The sequence below is a fragment of the Heliangelus exortis genome, chromosome 27 (genome assembly GCF_036169615.1).
Source record: "Heliangelus exortis chromosome 27, bHelExo1.hap1, whole genome shotgun sequence".
In the NCBI taxonomy this organism is placed as follows: Eukaryota; Metazoa; Chordata; class Aves; order Apodiformes; family Trochilidae; genus Heliangelus; species Heliangelus exortis.
This window is the reverse complement of record NC_092448.1, coordinates 3,004,934-3,017,414: the sequence shown is the minus strand read 5'-3', so window position 1 is coordinate 3,017,414 and position 12,481 is coordinate 3,004,934. Positions and strand designations below refer to the sequence as shown.

General features: G+C 47.9%; 1 protein-coding gene across 2 annotated transcripts in view; it reads right to left on the bottom strand.

Annotated features, from left to right (window-relative positions):
- ASH1L (ASH1 like histone lysine methyltransferase) overlaps window positions 1-5,657 on the bottom strand; it is a 53,743-nt gene extending 48,086 nt beyond the window's left edge. Inside the window, exon 1 of one of the 2 annotated variants that reach the window (XM_071726844.1) lies at window positions 5,448-5,657. The gene's annotated coding sequence lies outside the window, so the exon portion shown is untranslated. The remainder of the gene's footprint in view (window positions 1-5,447) is intronic. The other variant, XM_071726843.1, reaches the window with a different exon arrangement.
- Window positions 5,658-12,481: the final 6,824 nt, after the last annotated feature.

Below are 12,481 nucleotides of genomic sequence, written 5' to 3'. Positions count from 1 at the left end.
ACTCTCAAATCTGTGTTCACACAACTGCTTCATCCTCTAAGTGCCTGAACAGCTCCAACACCTCAGTCATTTTCTTACAATTAAAATTAATTAGTAAATTCCAACTCTGAAACCAAATTAGATTGAAACAGCACCATCTATACTCCATATTCCTTTAATAAGTATTCAAATATTCAAATTCAAATCAGTAACAACACTGAAACACTGACCTCAGCAAATGCAAAGTGCACACTGAGAGTTAAAGAAGAGCTGAGCTAAAATCTTATCCTGAGATAACACAGCATCAGGAACTACCCTAGAAACAAAGTCACAGAATTGATGGCTCTCATAAACACATAGCAGGTCATTTTATTTATCCATTAATTCCTCTCTACACAGGCAACAAAAATGCTAATCCTGGACCTAATCATAGTTTTGCCTCGATTCCTGTAATCTTCTTCTCTCTGACTCTCCAGTTACTCCACTTTAATTCACAGAAAATGTATCTGCCAATTTGACCATTTTCATAACCATGAACTGATTACATTTCATCTCTCTGAGTCCCAAGCACTCTTTTTCTTCAATATTTCCTCAAGTTCAAGCTTCCTGTCACTGTATTCAAGGTGTGGGCAACTGTCCTTTGGTTCTTCACTTGTGCCTGTCCTGTTTCACCACTGACAACCACTCCATGTGTCTGGGTGTCCCCCCTGCTTTTTTTTTTTTTTTAATTATTTTAAGTCAGACAATTTATTGCTCTCTGCTGCTCTTCACACTTTGGACACCTTGCCTGCATCACCCTATGGGATCTGTACCCTTCTTCTTGCAGGTGGTGCCTTAAAATGGCCTGGTTGGTGTCAATACAAACCAGTGGCCAAATGACATCAGCCACAGGGCAGAGGCTGCTTGCATGAATTTACTCTGAAAACTCAACAATTTGCTACTTTCAAGACCTAAAACTGTGTGACTGAAGGTTTTTGTATCTTGACTTTCTATGTTTCTTCTGTTATTTTGCAAGTCTTGTTTTTAATTATACTACAGCCATCTCCAGGTCAGAAAAAAATGGGCTGTGGACTTGTGAAGGATCTGCTTTGGTGACACTGATTTCCTGAAGGAAATCTTTGCCTGTTTCCACTACAGGATTTGTACAAGAAAAACACTCTCTCCATCTGCTGTGCCCCGTAAGATTCAGGAGAAATTACAGCAGAGGAGTCTGATTGCCCATAATTAAGTATTTTCTAGGCTTGCATATTGTCATTTAATCTCAGTGCTCCAGAACTTCTGAGACTACAAAGCACAGCTATAATCAAGCAGCATGGCATTCAACACCAGGCCAAAAACTCTGCTCAGCAATTCCTATCCCCTTGCTCACACTCTGCAGACCTACAGCAGGTTGTGCCAAACAACATCAACAATTTCAAGACATTTCTGAGGACAGGAACGGCCATTTCCTTGGCCTCTTCCAAGGCCTCATCCTGATTTTCCAACAATTTTCATCCGTGGGATCTAAGCCTAACATAAATGTTGGGAGATTAAGAATCATCCAGTACCAAATCTCTTACAAATTATGATCCTAATGTCCTAACCCTCTCCCTGAGAAGCAGAAACCATCAAGCTTCTAGTATCTCAGCCATAGGTTCTGTAGAACTCAAATCCCTCCTGGAATGGTTCTTCCCCAGAAAGATTAACCAGGAAGCTTTTTTAAATCCATTTGGAGATGTGCTACCTAGAACTAAATGGTGTTAATTAATTAATGATCCTCCTAATGCCATATATGTAGTTTTAATAACTGCTGTTCACTCATATCTCCCCACTGACACATCCAAAGCTCTTTTTGACTGTCATCTGCTAAGATTTCTCTTATTCTGATTGTCTGCTTTTCCACAAAAAAAAAAATCAAGGCTTGACTTCTACTTTCAGCTCCTAGAGCTGTTCTCTCCCCCAGCCCCCTTAGCAATATCAAAAAAGGATTTTTTTACCTCTGTCCAATTTACTAAGTCATCTTCATTTCTGCTGCTCTTTTTGTTGACAGTAACATATTGTGATTTGAAATTTGGAAGGTGAGCATTATTCCTTTGCTTCTTTCCATTGCTTCAGCTCCAAGGAACATTAAAATAAAATTCAGCTGAGTGTCTGAAATCCCAGATCACCAGCAACTCCATAGCCTCCCACAATCCCTTCTCATATTCCTTGTCTTCCTTCTGCTACAGAAAACAGCTACAACACTCCAAAGTTCTTTCTCAAAAAGAGAATAAAATGGGTCATGAAACCCCCACTATATTTTCCCACATCACATCACCTGAGTGGCAACACTGGAAGCCACCAACAAGAGACATTCAAGGAGCTGGGATTACCTCTGGGAGGATTTTTTAAATTTTTAGAGATAAAGTTACTGTTTGTGTTCTACAAGGTGATAAATAGAATATTGTCCAAACAGAATCTGTTAGATGTGGGTTTTCACAGCCAGAAAACAACAGAGTACCTGTTCTGTCAAGGATAATACTCTACAGAAGTCTTCAAGGCAAAGGCAGTTGGGGCCACGTGTGTGGAGAGCAAAGACCAGCAGGACTTTTTTGCTTTTTTTGGGGAAAAAATGCAGAGGCAGACAGGATGAGGCTGTGTGAGGATGCTTCAGTGGTCAAAAACTTTGTAAGCAGATATAATGTTCCCTTTGGTACCTTCATCTTCTGCCATCCTGCTTTAACTGAGAAGTTTGGAAACAAGAGTCCTTTTCTGATCATATCCTTGTGTTGCTATTCAGAGGCAAATTCATAGGAAAATTGCTAAACACTGCCCTGTGTGATCAGACCAAAGGTTTATTTTGCCTTCTGCTGTTAGTCCCAATATTATTACCCAGTACTGATTGCCTGGGGAAATGTATTCTAAAAAACCCCAACATATGCTGTGGTAATTCCACTAAAATATTCCCCCAGCCTCTAAATTTATGATTCAGGAACTTCCTGAAAGGGATGGCTCTACCTCTAATGACTTTAAATGGATTTTTCTGGGCAAAACCCTGCTATTAATACCCATCTAGTAAAAGACAATGTAAAGGACATAGTAAACCAGTATTTCCCCTTTAACTCCTGGCATATGGCCTCTGGTTATGCCAAAAATACCCCAGTGTTAGGTTGGCCACACCCCCCCTGTCAGCCACATCACACAACAGGTAATCTGGGGTACAGAAAATTAGGAAAAAATAACAGATTTTGCACATGACAATCACATTTCATCTGCATATCAGATTTTTTTTTCCTTTTCTTTTTGAAAACTCTTGAGATAAAACACATAACCACAGCAGAGTGGAAGAAATTTGTCCAAAATGGCAAAAGTTGAACTCTTGTCAATGGCAGCACAAATTTGGTTTTTAAGGTCAACAGTCCACTTGACAACACCTATTCAAAAGTAACTGTGATGTGGTAACTATATGTGCCATTTCCATTTTTCTCTTATAATTTATACCAATAGTTCAAACTGTGTTTGGTATCCTCAAGGACAGCTTAAACTTCTGGCAAAAAAAAAAAAAAAAAGTGAACAAGCTGCTCCTTTTTGTAAATTATGACTCAAATTATTTTCATGTTCATTATCACTCAAACATTAAGTGTTTTCTAGATGATTTTGACTGCCTGTAGCAACCAAATGTAACTAAAGTCCAAAAGGAGTTGCAATCATTTTGTCTTTAAAACCAAGATGTTCTTAGATCCCTTCGAAATAAAATAATAATTAAAAAAAACACATCTTGTGCTCTTATAGCATTTAAAAAAGCTACTGAAGCTTTCATTTTTGAGTAAGAAAGCTTCTTAAGAATTCAAGGAGGCAGACAGATGATGATTTTAGAGCCCATCTCTACCCATATGTTCAACCAGCTGCTAGAACTTCCCCATGCATGCAGAGGCAGAAGCACCAGGAATGATCTCAGCCTCCTCAAGGATGACCACGTGAAACACCAATTCTTGCAGTATTCACCCCAAAAAAACCCTACCAACACCCACGTTCTTGGAAAACACTTGGCAGGTGCAGTCTACACCAATGCAAGGAAAAACAAAAAACCCAAAAAACTAAACACAAAGAAGCCAAAAAGAGAAAAAAAAAAAAAAAAGTTCATCGACTTTGAAAATGAAAACCACATTTATGTAAATGTATGAACGTAAAATCACGGATTTTTTTTACCAAACACCCAGTCCCTGCTCCCCAAAACTCTTCCTAAGAAAAACTGGAAACCAACTATCTCACGTTTCCCTTCCAGGCTCCTGACAACACTCAACTACCAGGAGAGTGAATGCGTGTCCTGAGGCCATCTGATGGAAACCCACATTCCAAGCTGTCTCCAGGTCTCGGCGAGGTAATTAACAGGGTGAAGGAACCACAAACCAAGGCTGAAACCCAGGAAGTTAGAAAGCCAGAAGTCTATCTAATAGCAAGAAAAGGACAGCAACACATCCTGGCTCCTGATCTGCGAGATGGCCAAGGCTAAGCTGCGTTAAGCTCAACCATCAAATCCCGAATTACCCTTCATGAAACTCAAAAAAAAGGGATTAAAAATCCAATAAGAGCACCATTTCAGAAGTATCATTTGGGGGGAGGAGGATTGCAAGCAGAGAACTCTACAAACCGCTGACCTAAACTCGCCAAGATCCCAGCAAGGAACAAAAAAAAAAAAAACCCAAACCAAACCCTTCCAGCCAGCCCCCCGCCCGCACCCCTCAGCACCCCGCACCCCGGCAGGGCGGGACCACGCACCTCCCACCCGCTCTGCCCTCCAGAAAAAAACCCCAAAGTTTCGGGGCTGCGGAGACTTACGCCGAGCCCCCGGCACCACCGAACTTCCCGGAGAAGGCCGGGGAGGGCCCCGGCGGGAGCCCCGCGGGACAGCGGCCCCGGTGCCCGCACCCCCGGCTGTCAGGTGCCCCCCCCCAGCACCCGCGGGGCCCCGCACGACGCATGAGCGCGGCTGTCAGGGCTCTGGCCACCCCCGCAGGGCACAGGCCCGGCTGCGGGCGTCCCGCGGGCACCGCTCCTGTCAGCGGAGCCCCCCGCGCCGCGCTGGCGGGGATACCCCGCCTCCCTGCCCGGCGCGGGCCCGGCTGTCAGGGATCCCCCGCCCCCTCCCAGCGCGGGCCCGGCTGTCAGGGATCCCCCGCCCCGCCTCACGCGAGGACCCTGCCGGGGTTCCCCCCCGCTCCCCTTCGGCCGCGGGCCCCGCCGGGGCCCCCCCCCGCCCGCCACCACCGGGGGATCCCCCGCCGCCGCCCCGCCGAACCCCGCCGCCGGGGATGCCCCGCGCCCGCCACCGAGAGCGACGGAGGCGCGGCGGGGATGCGGGGCAGGACGCTCCTCGGGCGCCGGTGCGGGGCGGGGCGGCCCCCGCGGCGGCTCCCCAGTCAGCCTCCCCTCCCCCCGGGCTCCGGGCCTGAGGCGGTCCCAGTCCCCGCCCGCCACCCCGCTCGCTCGCTCGCTCGCTCTCTCCTCACCGTGTCAGCGACAACACGGCCGGGGCCGAGGACGGGCTCCTGCGCGCCGCATCTTCCCGGCCGCCCGCACGGACGGGGCCAGGGCGGGACCCGGACCGAGCGGCCGCCGCTTCGGCCCTGCTCCGAGCCGAGGCAGCGAAACCAAAATGGCGGCGGCTCCTGCTCCACCGCGAGCGAGCGCCCGGCGCCCCGCCTGCCCCGCGCGGGCCCCGCCCCCGCACGGCCACACCCCCCCCGCGCGCGCTGGCCCCGCCCCCGCCCTCAGCGGCCTCGGCCCGGAGCGCGGGGCGGAGCCTGCGGGGTTTTTGGCCTCGCGGGGGACCCGTAGCGCCCTCGCGTCACCCGCGGCCTGGCGCGCGGCGGCTCCTGTCAGCGGGGCGGGCGGTGAGTGGCGGGACCGGACCGGGCTGAACCGAACCGAACCGAACCGGACAGGGCTGTGGGCCGGCCGGAACCTCGCTCGGCGGCTGCACCTTGCGGGACCGATCTCCGGGTTGTGGCGGCGGCCGTGGGTCAGCAGCCGCGTGGAGGCCGGGCCGGGCCGTGCGGGGCCGCGGGGAGCGGTCCCTGAGGGAAGGAGGGAGGAGGGAAACGGCCCCGGGAGAGGCGGGAGGAGCGCGGGACCCCGGTGCCTTAGCGCCCCTTGGCGGGTTTTAAGAAGAGAATTTCAGCTTCCCCGGATTTCTGTCACGGGCACCGCGGGTTTGATCCAGTTTCTGCCTCTTCGCTGTCTCGGTTGGGGCTGTGCCTGGAAAAAAAGAGAAAATTGGAGTAAGGGAGAAGGAAACTGGAGAAGGGCTGGAAGGGGCACCCTGAGGTGTCCGGAGGTTGACTCCGAGTCCTTTCCTTTCTCCTCCTGTGTTTCTGGCGATTCCAATTTCACACAGTGTGTAAATGTGTTGTTTCTGTCAGTAGTAAAGATACAAACGGCAAGGAACCAGAAACTGGGTTTTAATCTGGTCTCCAGAGGTGATAGGTTCGGTTAATGATGTCTGCAAATTGAGCTTTCAGGGTTCTTTGCATATTTTTTTACTAGCAAATTATATTTACAAATCCCTTCCTAAAAGCCCCAAGCAGCCCAGGTTGTTTTCTCTGGGGGAACAATGTGCCAAGTGGGACAGTTTTTTATATCTAGGTACAGTGCTGCAGTTCTGATGTCCTCTTCTTCTGAAGCTGCTCCCCTGGATATCCAAACCCTGGAGAAGAACCCTTACAACTTGTGTTAAGTAGTCAAAAAATTCAGTCACAGTCTTAGGGGTGCCCAAAATAAACGAGAAACTTTGAGGTTCTTGTGGCTCTTTAGTTTTTAGGTTGTGTTTGAGGACACAGCTTCCCCATCCTTTTTTTCACTGTTAAACCTTTGGTTTGAAACAAATGGGAAGCAAATGGGTTCCACATCCTCCCGGGGAGCTGGATTTCTCCTCCTGTCTCTGCTGGAATGGCAGAGTCACAGTTGCCACTGCTCTCTTCACTCATTCTTGAGGCAGAATGCTCTTAAAGGAGGCTTTTTTTTTTTCAAAATGTGTTGTGCATTAATGGCAGGTGGATGAAAAAATTGCAAAATTTGCAATTTTCTGGCCCTTTGTAAAAAATTTGCAAAATTCTGGCCCTTCACTGTAGGGTTATTTTCTCATTCTGAGCAGTTAAATCATCTTTACAGTTAAGCACCCATCCCACCCAGACCCAGGAATTCCTCCCAGGAATTCCAAGGTCATTATCTCACTCGGAATCCATTGTGTAACTTAGGCAACCAAGATTTTTAAAGCACCTTTGTTAGGCACTGCCATTGTTTTCTTCTAAGCAAGTGGTGTAAGAAAGCCCTGTCTGCTGGCAGAGATGACAGATTTAATTTACTTACCTTTTGGCCCCCAATTTTGCATCACAATTGCTCAAGTGTTTTCTTTTTGGGTTCTTTCTCTAAGCCAAGCTGCAGGGCAGATACCAAGAGAAATTTAGGAGGAAGCTGGGGGCACAGAAGCACCTTCAGTCTGCATTATTTCAGTTTCTTCAAAATAATCAGTGTGTAGCCCTTGCTCTTGCATCCCTTAAGAGCTGCAATTAAAACAGATTCCCTTGCCTAATAAAAGAATTTGCCCTTGCTAGATTAAAAAAAGGGTCTTGTAAAGTAATTTTTTTTTTTCTTTTGATAGATATCTGTAAAAAAAAAAAAAAAGTAATAAGGGAACATAAAAAAAGTAACATAATAAAAGAACATAAAAAAAGTAACATAGTAAGGGGACATTAAAAAAAAATAACATAATAAGGGGACATTAAAAAAAAGTAACATAATAAGGGGACATAAAAAAAAAGTAACATAATAAGGGAGCATTAAAAAAAAAAGTACATAATAAGGGATTATTTTTTATTAGGCCAATGATGTTGCTTATCAGTGGTATCAGTGGAAGGTTTGTTTGCTTCAGAGCTTTTTGACAAGTTGTCTGAATTACTTCAAGCTCTCTGAGCAGGAATGATTTTCTCCTGCATAAAATACATGAATATAATAAAACCCCCCCAAAAATCCCTTTCTGTCTCTGCAGAGAAAATGCTCAGGAGCTTGAAAGGACTCTTCTATCCTCTGAAGGTAAGTCCTGTAAAAGCATGCTGCTGCTTATTGAATTCCTTGTTTTGTGGCCTAGAATGGGAATTTTCCAAGTGTAAAAAGTGGGATTTTTCACATTCATCATCTAAAAACTTGGTGTCTCCTGTGAGGTGGGTGTGTGAGCTCCCATTTTAGGGCCAAGGCAAAGAGAGGGACAAACTCTGTGTGTTTGACCCCTGCATTTCTCTCCCTGGAGAGTGAGAACATGGGAGCCAGGCTGGACAGTTGGCTGCAGGAAGAAATCTGTCCCAAGGCTGGAGTTTGAACCTTCTGAAATGTCCAGGGGGCTGAAATTCCACAACTCTGAGGAAACAGAGAATGTGTTTGCTCTGCTCTGCTCTGCTGGAAGGGACAAAGGGGAGGAAACCCTGACACAGGAGAATCATAGAATCATAGAATCCTAGGGGTTGGAAGGGACCTGGAAAGCTCATCTAGTCCAACCCCCCCTGCCAGAGCAGGGCCCCCTAGAGTACATCCCCTAGGAACGTGTCCAGGTGGGTTTTGAATGTCTCCAGTGAAGGAGACTCCACAACCCCCCTGGGCAGCCTGTTCCAGGGCTCCGTCACCCTTACAGTAAAAAAATTTTTTCTGATATTCAACTTGAACCTCCTATGCTCCAATTTACACCCATTACCCCTTGTCCTATCACTGGTCACCACTGAGAAAAGCCTAACTCCATCTCCCTGACACTCACCCCTTACATATTTGAAAACATTGATGAGGTCACCCCTCAGTCTCCTTTTCTCCAAACTAAAGAGACCCAGCTCCCTCAGCCTTTCCTCATCAGGGAGATGTTCCACTCCCTTAATCATCTCAGTAGCTCTGCGCTGGACTCTTTCAAGCACTTCCCTGTCCTTCTTGAACTGAGGGGCCCAGAACTGGACACAATACTCCAGGTGTGGCCTCACCAATGCAGAATAGAGGGGGAGGAGAACCTCTCTTGACCTCCTAACCACACCCTTTCTAATGCACCCCAGGATGCCATTGGCCTTCTTGGCCACAAGGGCACATTGCTGGCTCATGGGCATCTTCTTCCTCACAGCATTTCTGCTGGATCCCTTCACCAGCCCAGTTGCCTCCTTTGGACCTGCTCCAGCACCTCAATCTCCTTCCTGAGCTGAGGGGCCCAGAACTGGACACAGGACTCAAGCTGTGGCCTCCTCAGGGGCAGAATCCCTTCCCTGGACTTCTTGGCCACCAGCCGAGGATTCCATTGGCCTTCTTGGCTACCTGGGCACACTGCTGGCTCCTGGGCACCTTCCAGCTCCCTTTCTGCCACTCTGTGCCCCATGGAGCTCCCCACGGGGTTGTTGTGGAAAAGTTCAGGCCCTGGCACTTGGAATGTTGAACCTCATCCCCTTGGGATCAGCCCAACTCTCCAACCTCCTTTCAGGGAGTTGTAGAGAGTGATGAGGTCTCCCCTGAGCCTCCTCTTCTCCAGCCTCAACACCCCCAGCTCCCTCAGCCCTTCCTCACAGGAATTCTGCTGGATCCCTTCCCAGCCTCCTTGCTCTTCTCTGGACCTGCTCCAGCACCTCAATCTCCTTCCTGAGCTGAGGGGCCCAGAACTGGACACAGGACTCAAGCTGTGGCCTCCCCAGGGCTGAGCACAGGGGCAGAATCCCTTCCCTGGACCTGCTGGCCACGCTGTTGCTGAGCCAGCCCAGGATGCCATTGGCCTTCTTGGCCACCTGGGCACACTGCTGGCTCATGGGCATCTTCTTGTCTACCAGGACCCCCAGGTCTCTTTCACCTCCACTGCTCTCCAGCAGCTCAGCCCCCAACCTATACTGGGACATCGTGTTGTTCTTCCCCAAATGCAAAACTCTCCACTTCCCCTTGTTGAATTTCATCATGTTTCTCCCTGCCCAACTCTCCAGCCTGTCTAAGTCTCTCTGAATGGCAGCACAGCCTTCTGGTGTGTCAGCCACTCCTCCCAGCTTAGTGTCATCAGCAAACTTGCTGAGGGGACATTCCAGACCCTCATCCAAGTCGTTGATGAAGATATTGAACAACACCGGTCCCAGTACCGACCCCTGAGGGACTCCACTCCTGGGAACCCCCCAGGGCCTTTCACAACCCCCTGGTGCTGGTGGGAAGATCACGGTGCCCAGGACAGCTCAGAGCCTCGGGTGTGGGGAGTGATGTTTCCTCTGCCAGCAGCAGAGCTTCCTCAGACTCTGCTTTAGGAATTCCTGCTGCATCCCTGGGATGACTTCCTGATGGGGAAAAAACTTCCCCTTGTTGGTTTTTTTGGGGTTTTTTTTTCCCTTTTAAATGCTTTCTCACTGCTGATCTGCAGCCATTAAAGAAGGGTGGGTGTGAAACTGCTCCTTTCCAGGGAGCAGGTTCTGGTTGTGTGGTGCTGGCAGCCTGTAGGAAATCAACAGCTTTTTTTCCAGAGGCTGTGGAATGGTGTAGGAACAGCTCCACCTTACGGCACATGACTTTGTGATGAATCTCCAGGCACCACGTGATGCTTTGCTGCCATTTCAGGGATCTGAGTTGGATTTTACTGAGTCCTTTGGCAGGCAGGAGCTCACTTAGAATCCACTCTACACCACGAGCAGAAATTGTGGTTCAAAAGGGGGTGAGGACATCACGTGCATGTTAGGATTTACTTAGCAGGGAGCCAGAAAGGTGTGGGGGTGCTTCTGGCACTCCTTGTGATGCCTTGGGTGTCAGTTTTAAGCCACTGTCCTCTCTTCCAAGAGGATCCACCAAGTGGCACGTTGCTGCCATAAAATCAGAGTATTTAATGCCTTGGCAGTGGTTTTCCAGGGCACTCAGAAGGATTCTTGTGGCCTGTTAAAAATGCAGATGGATTTGTGCCTGGATTTTGCAAAGGGAAACACAGAAGCTCCTCAGCTGCAACTCTGTGTCTCCCAAATTCAGGATAAGTGGGAGCAGTGCTGTGTTCACTGCTCAGGAGGTTTTCTTGGTTGGTGAAATTTACACCTGGATTTACACCTGTAAGAGCTACAAAGCATTTTAAGCCTCCAGGTATTTGAATCCTACTTCTGGTGGAGTCCACAAAGGGCAAGTTCCAAAGCACTCCAAGGCTGGGAGGTGACTCTGAAGAAGAGCTGAGGCTCAAAGAAGGGTTTTGTTTAAACTTCCAGGAGGAAGGCATTAAAGATGAGGTGTTCTGTTGATAGAAAAAGAGAAACTCCATGTTGCTGGCTGCAAGGACAGAGAACTGGACTTCAAGACACATCCTGCTCACCCTTTCCTACTCCACAGTCTTCCCAGAGCTTGTCAGGAACTGGCTTTTGTACCAGTTCCTGGTTCAAAATCCAACAGAGAATCCAGAGAATCCAACTCCTGCAGATCTTCTGAGATCTTGCTTTTAATCAGGTGATATTCCTGATACTGCTCTGTCATTCAGCTGAGTCCTTGAGCCAAAACTGAACATGGGCAGACCAGAAGTTAATATTTGCTTAATTTTCACTCATTGCTACACAGGTCAGGGCCAAGGATTTGTGTGGTACTCTGGAGAAGGGATGTTCTCCTCCTCAGAGCAGGAGCAAACCTGACAGCCCCAAGAAATTCCCTTGAGATCTGAAAAGGGAATATGGGATGTTCAGATAAAATGAGAGGCACTGATACCAGGAGAAAAATAACCCAGGGCTGACATGATCTTGGTGACCAGGTGACAACAGTTGCTTGCTCTAATTATTTGTGTTAAATGGCATCTTGGTGCCTTGCTCTGGGCTGTAAATTAATTCACTTCTGTGACCTTAAAACAAAACACCCCCAAATCAAAGGTCCTGACTGATTTGATGCAGGAAAGAAGAACACAGTGGGGAAAAGGTGTTAAAATGGGGTGACAGAAGTGGATGTTTGCTGATCTTCTGTGTTCTCTGGATACACCAAGGGGTTTAATTCCTTCCCTAAGAGCTGAAATGCTGATTCAGGAGCCTGTTGCTTGTTTCAGGTGGGATGTGGGGTAACCCCAACCTTCTACTTTCTCCTGAGCCCTTGTGGCTTTCAGAAAACTCAGCTGAGAGCAGAATTGCATCATGCCAGGGAGAACTGGAGCAGCTGCTCCTGTCTCTTAAACTTGAGTTTGAGGCTGTGCAGACAAAATAGGAAACCATTTGCTCAGTTTGCAACTGTTCCAGTCAGTAATATGAAGGGCAGCTTTCAGTTTTGCTCCCTTTGGTCACAGCCTCTGTTGGGAGTACAGACTCTTTTTTTTATTATTATTATTTTTTTTATTATTCACTGACAAGTGCTCATATTTTCTATCACCATAAGACAAAAAAAGGCTTCTCCTCCTGCTACTCATTTTCTTGCCTATTTTGGGGAGGCTTTACAGGCAGCCTGGCTATGGGAAAAAAAAAGAATTAATCAGCTTAGCTGGCTGTTTCAGTTTCTCAGCCAGGTCTGTATTCTAATGAAAGATTCTGTATGCAGGGACACAGTTAGGAAA